Raw genomic sequence first — 16,355 nt, 5'->3', positions numbered from 1 at the left:
GCGTAAAGGACAAGAGCGCAAGTGTAAGCTGAAGGATTGTGATCTTCGATCCCTCAGACGGCACTGCATCAAGAACCGCCACTCAACAATAGCTGATATAACCACATGGGTGAGGGATTACTTTGGCAAACCTTTGTTAAGCACTACAATACAGAGTTACATGCACAAATGCCACTTAAAACTTTACTGTGCAAAAAAGAAACCTTATGTAAACCATATCCAGAAGCGGAATCGACATCTCTGGGCTCTGAGGCATCTAGGATGGACCATCACACAGTGGAAACGTGTATTGTGGTCAGGTGAATCAGAATTCCAGGTCTTTTTTTGGAAAAAATAGATGCCATGTGCTCCGGACCAAAGACAAAAAGGACCATCCAGACAAGCCAGGGTCTGTCATGGTCAGGAATGGATGTTTATTAATAAATAAAAGGAAGTTGAGCAGACAAAACATGAAATATCTCAGGTTCATCCTGTCTGCAATCAAATAAAAGTCAAAGTACATGTAAGAAACTGTGTTGTTTTTTATTAGTTGCATTTTCCATGCTGTCCCAACTTTTTCTGATTTGGGGTAAACAAGTAATCTGATATTAATAAAAAAAAATAGTATTTTTACTAAATTGCAATTAACACCGGAGCAATTAGTGGAGGAAATCTGTGTGAAAACTGTGTGAAAATCTTTATGGTCTTAAACACCTGGATTAGAACTCCTGTTCCATGTTCTTCGCATATCAGTCTGTTTATTCTGGCTTTCTCGAATCTCACAAATCATGTGTATTTGTGGATTGGCTACTTTAAACTGCCCATATGTGTGAGTTAGAGAAATAATTAATGAGTGTGTTATGGTATGTGATGGATTGGTGCCCTGCTGAGAAAATAGTCCAGTATATAATTTAATTATGCATTTTATTAACAACTTTTAATTGGTTGTGCAGTTCTAAATGATTAATACATGGTCGAGAATGAATACGGTTACTATAATACAGTATATGCATGATCATATTTATTCAATGTAATATGTCACAAATAAAGCATAACCTGGTTGAACTGTTTTATTTTTTTTGTTGGATTTTTAGGTATTATTTAGTTAGATTACATCTTTGCACACATGGTGACATTATAAAAAATACCCAGACATTGTCCAAGATAAAAAATAAAAGAATTAAAAGATAAAAGAATTACAGACACAAATCCAGTTATAACCAGTTTAAATCTCTTTCAATCTCGCTCATGTTTGCGTAAACATCACTTAAGCAGCTGAAGAAAATGACCAACAGTTTAATGCACTTACCACAGATCTGAACTGGTTTGTTGTTTGCAGCTGAATTTGTTCTTCATGTCTCTGAATACAGAATAACACAGAGGTCAGAGGAGAGAACGCAAAGGTCACGAAGGATCCGGAGAAGTACGAGCTGTTGCTCCGAGCTCCGAGCTCCAACTCTGCTTCATCCGTGTTGCTCTGTGAGCGCTTTTGGCTCATTTGAGGAACATGAGCAACAGGCTAGAGCACCCCTCCTTCGTTCCCTCACTCACTCACTCACTCTTACTCACGCACACATCAACGGCTCTGACATCAGAGGTGGGACGTGCCACTATTCTAAGAGCTTTTGAGCGAAATCCATAGCAACCGGGCTGCGGATGGAGCAGGATTCCCTCCCTCGAACAGGGATAATCACTGCTAGGGGGCAGGGAGGGAATGCATATAGGGATAGCGGATTGTACAGAAGTATTTGGACACCTGACCATGGGCTTGTTAGACATCCCATTTCAAAGGCAAATCTGAGAAGACTTTTTACAAGACTTGATTAAGTCTGAGGGAATTTGTGCCTTGTTTTGTTCAGTCTATAGATATGGCCAAGTTAATTTTAAGTGATTATTGTAACTAAAACTAACATTAACTAAAACTGTTTATAAATATGTGCGTTAATATGTGCGTTTACATGCCGACATAGAGAAAATGCACAGTTACAGTAAATAATTGTGCAATTAACTATTTACTTATTAAAATTTTAGTGATTTTTTTAGAGATGATGTACTGTGTTATTACATGTCCTACAATAAATTACTGCAACCCTGAGGAACTTTAATACTGGCTTGTACGGCATTTTTAAAAAAAAGTGCCATGCTGGACCTCATTAATAAATACATATTAATGAATAAATACATAGATTTTGTTTCTATTTATTTATGCATTTTCTCCAAATTTAGTGTAGTCAATTTGTGTTCCGGTGCTGGGGGATCCCCAATGGCAGTCGAGGTCGGTATATTGCTGCTCATGCCTCCCCCAGCGGAACCCTTTTTCACCTATATGCACTCTGGTCAGATAAGACAAACATGAAAAACTGAACTGTCAAAGGTAGGCATGTAGTGGGGAGTGCTGGAGCCTATCCCAGCTTTTCAATGGGCGCAAGGCACACAGTAACACCCTGGACGGGGTGCCAGTCCATCGCAGGGCAGACACACACACATACACACACCCATTCACCTATAGGGTTATTCAGTGTCTCCAATTTACCTGACTGCATGTTTTTGGACTGTGGGAGGAAACCGGAGCTCCTAGAGGAGCCATTACCATTACATTTATTTTATATAATTAAATGATGAAGGCAGTGGTCTAGTAATCAGAAGGTCATCAGTTCAAGCCCCACACCTGCCAGTTTGCCACTGTTGGGCCCTTGGACAAAGCCCTTAGCCCCCAATTGCTTGTAATGTACAGTATACTGTCTAAATTGTAAGTCGCTTTGGATAAAGGTGTCTACTAAATGAGTGTGGCTGTAAAACCTAAAGTCAATAATTAGGTGCGTCCTTATACTTTTAGCCATATAGTGTATTTCATGGAGCGATATTACAGCGTATGCAATTGGTAAAATGTCCAGAGATTCAGAGCAGCATTGAAAGGACAAAACATTTTAACACTTGTAGCTTAATAGTCCTCAGCATGCTTAGCACGTACAGCGGTTTACCACCAGACATCTGAGAAACGCAGCGCTGTCTACATTAGCTGCCTTTATTTCCTATTGATCCGGTCGTTTGAAACTGCATTTGTCTGCCTTAAGACTGTGGACTTTGAAAGTCAATTGCCACTAATTACATTTGCTTCGGGGATAACAAGCCTTTTGACAGCGGTTCAAAATGAAGAAAATAAAAGGTAATATTTTAACCACTTTTAGACAGGTGCAGTGGCTGTGTTCTAAAGAAACAATATAGTTGGGAATTAGAGAAAACCAGTGAAGAGAAACAAGCATTTAACAAGCAGTTTCAGTATCTTTTTAAATCTAACCACTCTTAATGTCTTAGGGGGGAAGAATAGGGGGGAAAACATACACTGAAGTACCAGAAATACTGGTACAACAGGGGACTGTAGCAGCTGGTGGTGGCTTCATAATGGTATGGGGTTTGTATAGCTGGCATTCCATGGGACCCCTGGTACGTCTAACAGGTAAACGCCATGTGTGCCACCTTTCAAGGAGTTACACCCCTTCATGTCCTGCATTCATTCTGATGGGTTTGGCCACCACACACACCTAGAAACGCCAAATCATGGTTAGAGGAACGCTCATCTGAGTTTGGGGCTTCGCCATTCCCACCTAAGTCAGCAGACCTCAAAGTTATCAAACACATCTGGGATGCCAAGTAATGCACAGTGGAACACAGAAATCCTACACCTCGGAATACAACAGAATTGTGGACTGCACGAGCTTCAGAATATTTCCATATATATACCACGAGTTAACACAAGTTTAAAAGTGAAACAGCAGTAAAATCCAGATAAACACAGACACATGTGGAGCTTTCAGAATGAATTTGATGGTTATTCCACACAAATGCAGATTCGTCTCATGTTCGCACTTTGATGACGTTTTACTGTATCGCTCAAGCCAAGCGCTGAACAAAGCACACACGTCGAGTTTAAGGGTACAAATTTCTCAGTAAAACGTTGAGTTTTAAAGATGTTGAGTTTAGGGGACGTTGAGTTACAAGGTATCACTGAATCCCTGAAGTTTAACTGACTTGGTGTATACTGTGATAATTAAGCGTCCCCCTAATCGTTCTAAAATTTAAATGCATGAATGCATAAATGCAAAATATCCCTGTAGAACAAGCTGCTAAAAACCGGAGGTCAGTCTTAAGCGCTACACCCTTGCCTTTAAGCCATTAATATTAAAACATATGATCTAAACATTCCCAGCATGAGGAGAAAAGAGTGCCTTTTACACTTTCCCTTTTCTAAATGTGTCCCATGTGGTGTACCAAGGCTCATCAAGTTCATTTCGAGGTTGAAAGCCAACAGTCACAGCAATTCATCACTTCCTTCATTAGAGACTTGCAGAGCTGAGATGTAATAACGTCACCCTGCCACTACCAAACACAACAAGCACATTATGTTAGGTAGGAAAAAAAACAATGTGTTCTAAACCGAAACACAAGATCAGTGCTCTAAACACCTTCTGTTCCTGCAACATGCCCAACTGAAATCGTGATGCCGAGGTGTAAAAGTAAAGTGGCGACAATAATCCGACATGCAGCATTACTGGGAACTGAAGTTGGGGCCATAAACCATGAAAGGATCTTCAGATGGAAGGTAAAATCTTGTTATGATGTGATCACTGATACTATATAAATGTTATGCCCTTTTATACGGCTGCTTCACAGTCATTTGTTCTCTGCTAGCTGCTCATATGTCTGGCAAATCACAGCGTTGATTGGTTGTACATTCTGGATGACCTCCTGCTTAAAATGTATGAAAAAGTATTGCAAGGACAGTCAAATAACAGCAGTAGGTCTGAGAATCCTTACATTACTGGGATTTCTTTGTCGAATAAATATAAAAAAAAATCTGATCAGGGTCATTACGCAAGGACAAATTGTAAAAAGCAATCAAATATTGATATTTAATTATTTTCCTATTTTATTTATGGGTTTTCTCCCTTTTTCTCCTAATTTTAGTGTCTGAGAGGGGGATATTTGCTGACACATGCTCCCTCCAACCCCTTCTTATTCACCCGTACTTTGGTGAATATGAGCATGAGGCCAGTCTTGAGCATGGAGAGTCACACAATGATCTCCGCTTTCCTCGACTTCTGTACTGGTGTCTCGTAACCAGGGTCCTTACACAGCAACAAAGTCTCCACCCTTTTACTAGTACAGACTTATGCCAAGTTCACACTACACGACTTTCCAAGTTGTCAGGTCGCTGTACAGTTCACACTACACAACTGGATCTCTTGTAATCGGGAGTCTTTCAAGTCGGTGTGGTTTTCACACTACACGACTGATCGGCGATAGGGGGTTTTACACTACACGATCTTTCACCAACTGGAATCACAGGCGGGCTTGTCTGGTCTCCCAAACTACATTTTGTCACAAAAACACACGCAAGAAGTGACGAGGGGTTTAATGACACCACGTCAACAAGTAGCGAGCGATCAAAGTTTGTGCGCTGATGTGCAGCGTAAAAGCAAGTAGGAAAAATAATTGAATCTGATTGGATTAGGCTACGTGGCCAGCAGGGATTGTTTGTTCTATACTGAGTTGAAGGTTAATAAATATGTTTTTCAATGCAACGTTGGTGTTACGTTTTGTAGAGAACGATAAGGTCAGAAATACTGTAAAACTTAAGTGTTTGCCGTGTCCCACCTTTTTACAACTACTCACCTTGCATTCTCATTGGCTGTTCGAAACTGCACTCATTGCCAGTCGACCGACTCATATCCAGATATCTAGCATGCTAGATATTTATCTTCAGTCGCTCGGATCCAGCTGTTGAGCAGTTCACACATAGCGATTGAGAGCAGAGTTTCGATCGCAGAGGGAACGCCGAGTTGCCCTCAAGGCGGCAAATCTAGGGCAACATCAGGGCAAAAGTCGTGTAGTGTGAACTAGGCATTAGTTGCCAATTTTGACTGCTGCAGGCACTGCCAATTCTGTCTGCTAATGGGGTGGCCGGCTGAACTTGGGAAGTTCAGAATCCCAGTGCTGGTGTGACACCTGGGTGACTTGAAATTGTATTTAACTGACAAAAGCAGCCATAAACGATAAACATTTAATGGTTTGGGTGACAAACGTGATTGTATTTTGTAATGGTATCATGATTGACCCTGCAAAAGCCCAGTCTTGAAAACCATGATGGGTCGTGGCTCACCCCTTTGTGCCAGACTTTGTGAAAGAATCTTACTCATTAGTTTGAAAGAACCATCGACCATACATAATATTGTCAAAAGATTCAGGGAGTCTGAAGAAATCAACTGTTTAACGTGACTGACTTTGCACTGTGTCCACTTGCAACCATTGGTAGCTTTAGTTCACTAAAAATTAAAAACTGTAAAAAATGTTCCAATTTTTAAGTGTTTTGCAGGCATCACATTTTAAATGTGTCTATATTTACAAAGTACAATTGTTAGTCAGTGAAAATATTGGACGTTTTGCACACGATATGGCCAAAGGTGCAGTACTTTGACACCCCTCCTAATTGTTAAGTCATTACAGTTAGGTGTTTCAGCCACTCCTTTTAAAACAGGTGTATATAATCAATCCTATATTAAACAATATACCTCCAACTTTGTTGCAACAGTTTACCCAAGGCCAAACAACTGTGCCTAATGTGTTTATTCAACACATTAATCAATCATGGGCAGCACGGTGGCTTGGTGGGTAGCACTGTCGCCTTATAGCAAGAAGGTCCTGGTTTCGATTGCCAGGTGGAGCGTTCTGGGTCTTTTCTGTGTGGATTTCTGTGTGCATGTTCTCCCAGTGTCAGGGTGGGTTTCCTCCCACAGTCCAAAGACATGCAGTCAGGTTAATTGGAGCTACTTAAATTGCCCTAGGTGTGAATGTGTGTGAATTGGACCCACCCCAGATAGGATACACACACAATGAATGAATTAATCAAGCATTTTTATTTCAAGTTGGAATATAAACACACAACCAGAAGACATTTAGTAATGTTGGTGCACTTACTAGGAGTTGACATTTAGCAATAATCACACAAAGAGCAGCCCATGAAACATTCAGTTGACCAATCAATCACTCATTTGATGGTGTAATTAATGCACAGTGGATATCTTCATGGATAACTTGCTCAACAATCTATCAATCAATCAATACACGTGAGACTCTAAACTTATCTCCAGAATGTTAAACAATGCTGCTTTGACATTAAAGTAAGGAATTAATTCAAAATACAACAGGCATTCACAGGGACATGCCAGGCTAGCAATAGAAATTATATGACCCAGACCACACTGGTAAATCAACAACAACATAAAAATAGGAAAATATGTGTATTAAAACATTTTTAATTACCATATACTGAATACAAATTACTTCTCAATGAGATTCTACCATTTGGAAACAAGGATTCACATCAATTTCCCAATATAAACTGTCGAGAAGTAATTTGTGTCTTTAAGACATGAAATTATGACAAATGTGTGTTATTAGTTCAGGCAGAATGTGTTCTACAGTTAATATGATTTGAATGATTTGGATCAGACCACAGTTAATGCATCATAATGCATCGTAATTAAAAGTTTAACGTGTTTAAAAGTGTTTATGGCTGCATACAGATACGACGTTTTGGCACTGAGGATACCAAGTGATTTAGTGTTTCAGCTTTTATTTTGTCCCATTCTTCCTGCAAACACGTCTTAAGATGTGCAACAGTACGGGGTCGTCGTTCTCAATGTACTTTTCTGCATTAATGCTGCCATCACAGAAGTGTAAACAACCTTTGCCAAGGGCACTGACACAGCCCCATACCATGACAGACCCTGGCTTTTGGACTTGTTCCTGATAACAGTCTGGATGGTCCTTTTCATCTCTGGTCCAGAGCACAAGGTGTCCTTTTTTTTTTTTTTTACAAAAAAAGACCTGGAATGCTGATTTATCTGACCACAATACACGTTTGCCTCCGAGCCCAGAGAGGTCGACACCGCTTCTGGACATGGTTAACATAAGGCTTATTTTTTGCACAGTAAAGTTTTAAGTGTGCATGTACTGTAACTCTGTATTGTAGTGCTTGACAAAGGTTTGCCAAATTAATCCCTCACCCATGTGATTATATCAGCTATTGTTGAGTGGCGGTTCTTGATGCAGTGCCGTCTGAGGGGTCGAAGATCACGGGTGTTCAGCTTCAGCTTGCGCCTTTGTCCTTTACGCACTGAAATTCCTCTGATTCCTTGAATGGTTTAATGATATTATGCACTGTAGAGGGAGAAATATGCAACTCCCTTCCAATCTTTCTTTGAGGTACATCCAGAATGTCTTTCCAAATAGGATACCATTTCAGATGGACCTCCAAATTAGATTCAGCTCTGAAGACTCATATCACTTCACAGTTTGTCATTTACTGCTCTGAAACAGCAGAATCAACTGTATTAATGGCTTCATAACCACTCAATGAGCCGAATCATGCATGTTTTAGGAGATTAAATGCAGAAATGTGCTTAAAAAGGCACTTGTGTATATTTTGCTTTCTAGATTTAACACACCTGAATTCATTTGTATGTAAAATTCAGACAGTTTCACATTATACTGACACACAGGACTGGAACCAATAGACCAGGGACCACAAGAGGCATGTTTACCACTGTGTTACATCACCTTTCATATTACTTGCTCTTTTTTAATCTTTTTGGAACTGAGGATGCTAATTCATGCTGTTTAGTAATTCGCAATCCTTGCTTGTAACAGTTACAGTTGTCTGATTCTCCTCTTCACCATACATGTCAATAAGAGACAGATCTGGACTGCAGGCAGGCCAGTCAAGCACACACACACTCTTAATGCCAGCCTACACCAATCAGCCATAACATTAAAACCACCTCCTTGTTTCTACACTCTCTGTTCATTTTATCAGCTCCACTTACCATATAGAAGCACTTTGAAGTTCTACAATTACTGACTGTAGTCCATCTGTTTCTCTGCATGCTGTGTTAGCCCCCTTTCATGCTGTTCTTCAATGGTCAGGACCCCCACAGGACCACTACAGAGCAGGTATTATTTGGGTGGTGGATCATTCTCAGCACTGCAGTGACAATGACATGGTGGTGGTGTGTTAGTGTGTGTTGTGCTGGTAAGTGGATAAGACACAGCAGCGCTGCTGGAGTTTTTAAACACCTCACTGTCCCTGCTGGACTGAGAATAGTCCACCGACCAAAAATATCCAGCCAACAGCGCCCCATGTGCAGCATCCTGTGACCACTGATGAAGGTCTACATGATGACCAACTCAAACAGCAGCAATATAAGAGCGATCGTCTCTGACCTTACATCTACAAGGTGGACCAACTAGGTAGGAGTGTCTAATAGAGTGGACAGTGAGTGGACACAGTATTTCAAAACATGTCATTGTCACTGCAGTGCTGAGAATGATCCACCACCTAAATAATACCTGCTCTGTGGTGGTCCTGTGGGGGTCCTGTAGAACAACAAAGTGCTTCTATATGGTAAGTGGAGCTGATAAAATGGACAGTGTGTAGAAACAAGGAGGTGGTTTTAATGTTATGGCTGATCGGTGTATGCTAACCGAGTAATCCTCTATAGATGCTGGTGTGTTTGGCTAGGGATGTAACAGACAAAGCCACACGTTCCTTTTGATGGGCTTTTTGTGAGGAAATCAATGAAGGTGCTAAAGAGTTCAGGCAACACGGATAATCGGCTCTCTGGCACTAAAGAGTCGAACCACCTGCCGTCAGAAAGATTGAACCGAATTAAACGCATGTCATGTTCACAAAGTAAATCTCACGGTGCTTTTGTTAGAGTTAGAAAGAAGGAAACATGCCCTACTTTAAGTGCTTTCATAATTCCATTTGGCTCTTCACATATTGTGTTTTTGTATGATTTGCACAATCAAGATCAGACAGAGAGACTTTTAAAAAGCTTTGCAAGTTAATTAGACTTGGTTACAATTTCAGCTGAAGTAGAAACCAACCCAAGACTGAATGATGGCTTGTTTGGCAGACGACCAGGTGGCATTTATGCAATGTCAGAAATCACTAAATATATTATATACCAAAAGTATGTAGACAAAACCACAGGCAATGATACAATGCAACCTTTTGGACTACACCGATCAGGCATAACATTCTGACCACCTTCCTAATATTGTCTTGGCCCCTCTTTTGCTGCCAAAACAGCCCTGACCTGTCGAGGCATGGACTCCACTACACCCCTGAAGGTGTGCTGTGATATCTGACACCAAGATGTTAGCAGCAGATCCTTTAACTCCTCTAAGTTGCGAAGTGGGGCCTTCATGGGTCTGACTTGTTTGTCCAGCACATCCCACAGATGCTCGATTGGATTGAGCCTCAAACTCGTTGTTGTGCTCCTCAAACCATTCCTGAAGCATTTTTGCTTTGTGGCAGGGCGCATCATCCTGCTGAAAGAGGCCACAGATATCAGGGAATACCGTTTCCATGAAAGCGTGTACATGGTCTGCAACAATGCTTAGGTAGGTGGGACGTGTCAAAGTAACATCCACATGCATAGCAGGACCCAAGATTTCCCAGCAGAACATTGCCCAAAGCATCACACTGCCTCTGCCGGCTTGCCTTTTTCCCATAGTGCATCCTGGTGCCATGTGTTCCCTAGGTAGGCGATGCACACGCACCCGGCCATCCACGTGACGTAAAAGAAAACGTGATTCATCAGACCAGGCCACCTTCTTCCATTGCTCCGTGGTCCAGTTCCAATTGCTCATGTGCCCGTTGTTGGTGCTTTCGGCAGTGGACAGGGGTCAGCAGCTATGCAGCCCCATATGTATTCTGACACATTTCTATCAGAACCAGCATGAACTTCTTCAGCAATTTGAGCTACAGTAGCTCATCTGTTGAATCAGACCACACAGGCCAGCCTTCGCTCCCCACGTGCATCAATGAGCCTTGGCTGCCCATCACCCTGTCGCCGGTTTACCACTGTTCCTTCCAAGAGCTGCAGTTTTGGAGATGCTCTGACCCAGTTGTCTAGCCATCACAATGTGGCCCTTGTCAAACTGGCTCAAATCATTACGCTTGCCCATTTTTCCTGCTTCTAACACATCAACTTTACAGGATAAAATGTTCACTTGCTGCCTAATATATCCCACCCACTAACAGATGCTGTGATAAAGAGATAATCAGTGTTATTCACTTCACCTGTCAGTGGTCATATTGTTATGCCTGGTCGGTGTATAACAGCCCCAAATATTCCAGGAATTTGTTTCCATTCAGAAAAAAAGAGCATTCGCTTAGGCAGGTGCTGATGTCAGATAGAAAGCCTGGCGTGCAATCAAAGCTCTGTGTTGCAGCAGCTCCAGTACAGTGTAAGTACAGTAAATAAAATAGAGTAGAATAAAAATAAAATACAATTTTAAAAAATGTTAAAAATATTGACTCTATAATCAATTACAATTACAACTATATAAGAGAACTATGCCGACTAGGCATAACATAATGACCACTAACAGGTGAAGTAAATAACACTGATTATCTCTTCATCACGGCACCTGTTAGTGGGTGGGATATATTAGGCACCAAGTGAACATTTTATCCTCAAAGTTGATGTAGGAAAAATGGCACCAGGATGCACTATGGGAAGAAGGCAAGCCGGCAGAGGCAGTGTGATGCTTTGAGCAATGTTCTGCTGGGAAACCTTGGGTCCTGCCATCAATGTGGATGTTAACTTGACACGTACCACCTACCTAAGCATTGTTGCAGACCATGTACACCCTTTCATGGAAACAGTATTCCCTGATGGATGTGGCCTCTTTCAGCAGGATAATGCGCCCTGCCACAAAGCAAGAATGCTTCAGGAATGGTTTGAGGAGCACAACAGTGAGTTTGAGGTGTTGGACTCCAAATTCCTCAGATCTCAATCCAGTCGAGCACCTGTTGGATGTGTAGGACAAACAAGTCCGATCCATGGAGGCCCCACCTCGCAACTTACAGGAGTTAAAGGATCTGCTGCGAACATCTTGGTGCCAGATACCACAGCACACCTTCAGGGGTCTAGTGGAGTCCATGCCTCGATGGGTCAGGGCTGTTTTGGCAGCAAAAGGGGGACCAACACAATATTAGAAAGGTGGTCATTTACAAAGAACTTACAATAAGAAGTAAAGGGAAAAGGTTTGATTGTATCTCTTATTGATTAACTGTTTTTAATTGTATTTAAAAAAAATTTAATATTACACTTATTTTTAGTGTCAAAACATCCCTGTTATTTTATATTAGCCTGAAATATATGCAGTTCCATAGGACCATGGAACGCATTAACAGGTTTCCCATACATCCTTATGGTAAAAATAATCTTGAAACTCAGCACCAGTCCCAGAACCAACTGACGTTGAGTTCATAAGGTACCACTGTATTTGGATGTCTATAAAATTTATAATAAAGGATGTAGATGTTTAAGTCATACTCATTGCTACTTATTTTCCTATGCTATGCATGGGCCTAAAAAAACTATGAATAACTCTGCAAGTAGGGTCTTATTACCCAACATGCATGTCCTCATTAATCCTTTAATGAAATAGGAAAGTAAATTACCATAGTAATGTTTTAAATCCTTCTCAGAAGAGTAGAGTTGTCTTCAGCAAGAAATGGTTACAGCACATACTGTACATTGTGTACATTTCTTTTTTCTGACCTGCTTGATTAAAATAGGACAATGGTCATAGTTCATTAAACCCTATAGAGTGAGGAAACATCCACTGATATACTGAGAACACAAGGCAGTAACATTCTTAAAAGGAACTTCTCAAATCATGCTTTTAGAGTAATACATACATACCTACATTTGGACCCTTTATTTAATTTTTTGTAGAAACCCCTTTGGCTGCTATTACTTTTATTTTTATTTTTATAAGGCTAGTCAGGGTGCCCATGCTGACACCTGTCCACCTCCAAAAGCTCCAACAATGGGCATGTGAGCATCGGAACTGGACCACGGAGCAATGGAAGAATGGTGTGTCTTGGCACAATTTGATCCTCAGAGTTCTTTGGAATTTATGGGTCTGTCTGAAAACCTAGTGAGCTCTCTACATAGACAGCATTTTATGTCATCCTATGCACTCCCAAGAAGAAGGCTTTCTAAATTCTTAGATACCTTAAGATGCTGCCTACTAAGATAATCATTTGGTGTCAAAATGCCAAATTGATATTGCATATTTATAATGTATATCTACATTTATATTGTACTCCTTTACCACAGACACGGCCTCATAACACAAGAGACGTAACGTTTTTTCTTCTTGAAGCACGAACTTGTATTCACTTTCCCATCTTTTATTAAATTACTCTGTCATCCTTCTGCTTCAGTTTTCTCTTCTTGTACATTTTGGGATTATTTGTAAATATTTCTCAACATCACTTGTTGGAATCCGCCTGTTAAACGCTGATGTAGAAACACTGCCATCTAGTGGCGGGTTGCGGTCACTTTGCGGGTCACAAAATCGACATGCATTGTAGGAGATGCAGTTTATGTACAGGTCACATAAAATGACGTGACGTGCCGGATTTGGCCCGCAGGCCTTGAGTTTGACACATATGGTCTAAATAATCTGCCCTATAAGTTGGCTATCTTATTAGAATCCTCTCTGCATAGGCAGCTCACTTGGTTTTTAGGCAGACCCTATGACTTGGTTATTTCTAAAAAATGTGTGTAAATTCTTGGCACTTATAGACCCAGGTTTGTGGCTTTTTGTGTGTTACCGTTCATGGATGGGGGTGTGGTAACAGAAAGGCTAAAACTAATATATTATTGCCTGAAATCATGTCTATGCTAGCATTTAGCAATGGTACTTTTGTGGCTGAGAGTGGGAGAAGGTGGGGGTTGGGTTTTAAGTGACAGAAAATAGATTACATTTCATTTTATTGGAAAATAATGGTCAATCTCAGAAAATAATTGTCTCTTTAGTGTCTCTGTAAGAACAAATATGTTTTTTTTCATTTAGATATCAATCAGTATATGTTGTTGAGTCTATGTGCTTAGCTGCTCTTTTGCATTCAAGACTTGTGCTAGTTGTGTGGCACATATTCATACACCAGGCTGGAAAAAAATAAGTGAATCTTCAATATTTATTAACATGTAGAACATTTCATATGGAGAGAAATTAGTGGCAAATTGAAATGAAATCACTACAGTAGAAAAATGTGAAATGCAATACACACGTCATTGGTTTTCTATAGTAACATTCAGCAAATGTGTGGAAATGAAAAGCAAAACCTCTATTACATTGTTGTCATGTCACTTGACGGCTTTACTGAAAAACAATACACAAGGATTGGCATTTTAAATGCAAAACGCAGAATGTATGTAGAATTGTAAACTATCGACTGTGAAATTAAATCAAGACAAAGTTTTATTGCTATTTACTTTGACTTGTATTTGATTGCAGGCAGTTTGAACCCAAGATATTTCATGTTTTATCTGCTCAACTTCATTTCATTTGTTAATAAACCTCCATTCTTGCACTTCAGGCCTGTAACACATTCAAATAAAGTTGGGACAGGGGCAATTTAGGGCTAGTAATGAGGTGAAAAAACTAAATTATGATGTGATTCCAGACAGGTGATTGTAATCATGGTTTGGTATAAAAGCAGCATCCAGGAAAGGCTGAGTCTTTGATGAGCAAAGATGATCAGAGGATCTCTGGTTTGTCAACAAATGCGTGAGAAAATGATTGAAATGTTTAAAAACAATGTACCTCAAAAAAAGATTGGAAAGGATTTGCATATTTCTCCCTCTACAGTGCATGACATTGTAAATAGCGTAAAGGCCAAGGATGTTACATGCACAAATGCACTTAAAACTTTACTGTGCAAAACTGTTTAAAAAAAATACCTTGTAACTCGATGTCTCCTAAACTCGAAATCTTTGAAACTCGACACTCTTTGTCAAGAAATGTGTACACTTAAACTCAACGTTTCCCTTAAACTTGTATGTGACCGCCGCTTTGATCAGCACTTGGCTCTAGCAGTGCGGTAAAACATCATCGAAGTGTGCGGTTGAGATGAATTTGCATTTGTGTGGAATAACCACACAAATCCACTCTGAAAGCTGCTCATGTATCTGTGTTTATCAGGATTTTTCTCCTGTTTCACTTTTAAACTTGTGTTATAGCTCGGGGTGCTAAGAAATAAAAAGCTAAGCTATAAAAAAAAAAGCTTAACGTGACTAAAAATATTAAAAGAATGACACAGGAACAGTTCTCTCCACTAATAAAATTCCTCGCTCGTTGTTTTAGTACAATAAGTCACATTAAGCTTTGTGCACCACCCCACTCCATAGGAAATAACGACACTGCTAGCGCAAAAGTGATTTTGCCTTTACTAAATGGAATACGATATTCGTAAATCAAGCAACTGCACGATTAAGAAGCATAAGGAAACAATAAAGAAGTAAAGGTAAAGTGCAGGTTTTATTGTACAGTATTTAACTGTTATCAATTTTATTTCAGTGTTTCTAATATTATATTTGTGTTATTTTCAGTGTATAAGTGTCAAAAACTTCCCCATTATTTTGCATTAGCCTAAAATATATGCAGTTTCATGGGACCATGGAACGCATTAACAGGTTTCCTATACATCCTTATGGGAAAAAAATACCTTGAAACTCAACGTCGTTTAAACTACGCCACTCCCAGAACCAACTGACGTCGAGTTTCAAGGTACCACTGGGTATTATCTTGGTATTTTAATGTGATGGGTTTACTTCTGGTGAACTGGTGGTGGGAGCTTCCTCACCTGGGTCTATTTTAGCGAGATCTGTATCAACAACTGAATCTGAATCTTCTGTAGTTCTTTCCAATGACCTGTGCACTTTTGTGGTGGGCAAATCAAATACTGTGTCCATTCTCAAAGACCAAACACAGGCTATAGGCAGTTCTTTATGGTAGATCTTTATGACATTACAAGAAACAGGTTTCTTATTGCATCATAAACTGATTCGGTCACCCACTGTGAACTTGGGATGATTAAAAAATTACGTAATTCACTTTCTTCATCGTTTTGTAAGACAGAAAGAAACCAGAGCACCTAAAGGAAACCTATGAGAGTTCTAAGTCCTATAGGCAGGTGATTCCAAAGGACTTACAAACTGTTTCTTGCAATGGTAGGTAAATGTGTAGGGGCAGTATAAGTACCTAATGTACACCAATCAGCCATAACATTAAAACCACCTCCTTGTTACTACACTCACTGTCCATTTTATCAGCTCCACTTACCATATAGAAGCACTTTGTAGATCTACAATTACTGACTGTAGTCCATCTGTTTCTCTGCATACTTTGTTAGCCCCTTTTCACCCTGTTCTTCAATGGTCAGGACTTTTCCAGGACCACCGCATAGCAGGTATTATTTAGATGGTGGATCATTCTCAGCACTG

The 16,355-nt window shown here is 40.1% G+C and overlaps 1 protein-coding gene across 1 annotated transcript in view; it reads right to left on the bottom strand.

Annotated features, from left to right (window-relative positions):
- Nucleotides 1-1,359, bottom strand: part of kcng1 (potassium voltage-gated channel, subfamily G, member 1) — a 46,797-nt gene extending 45,438 nt beyond the window's left edge. The window contains exon 1 of the mRNA XM_063015879.1: nucleotides 1,289-1,359. The gene's annotated coding sequence lies outside the window, so the exon portion shown is untranslated. The remainder of the gene's footprint in view (nucleotides 1-1,288) is intronic.
- Between the last annotated feature and the right edge of the window lie 14,996 nt (nucleotides 1,360-16,355).

This window comes from Trichomycterus rosablanca, chromosome 19 (assembly GCF_030014385.1).
Source record: "Trichomycterus rosablanca isolate fTriRos1 chromosome 19, fTriRos1.hap1, whole genome shotgun sequence".
NCBI classification, from domain to species: domain Eukaryota; kingdom Metazoa; phylum Chordata; class Actinopteri; order Siluriformes; family Trichomycteridae; genus Trichomycterus; species Trichomycterus rosablanca.
This window is presented reverse-complemented; position numbering and strand designations above follow the sequence as displayed.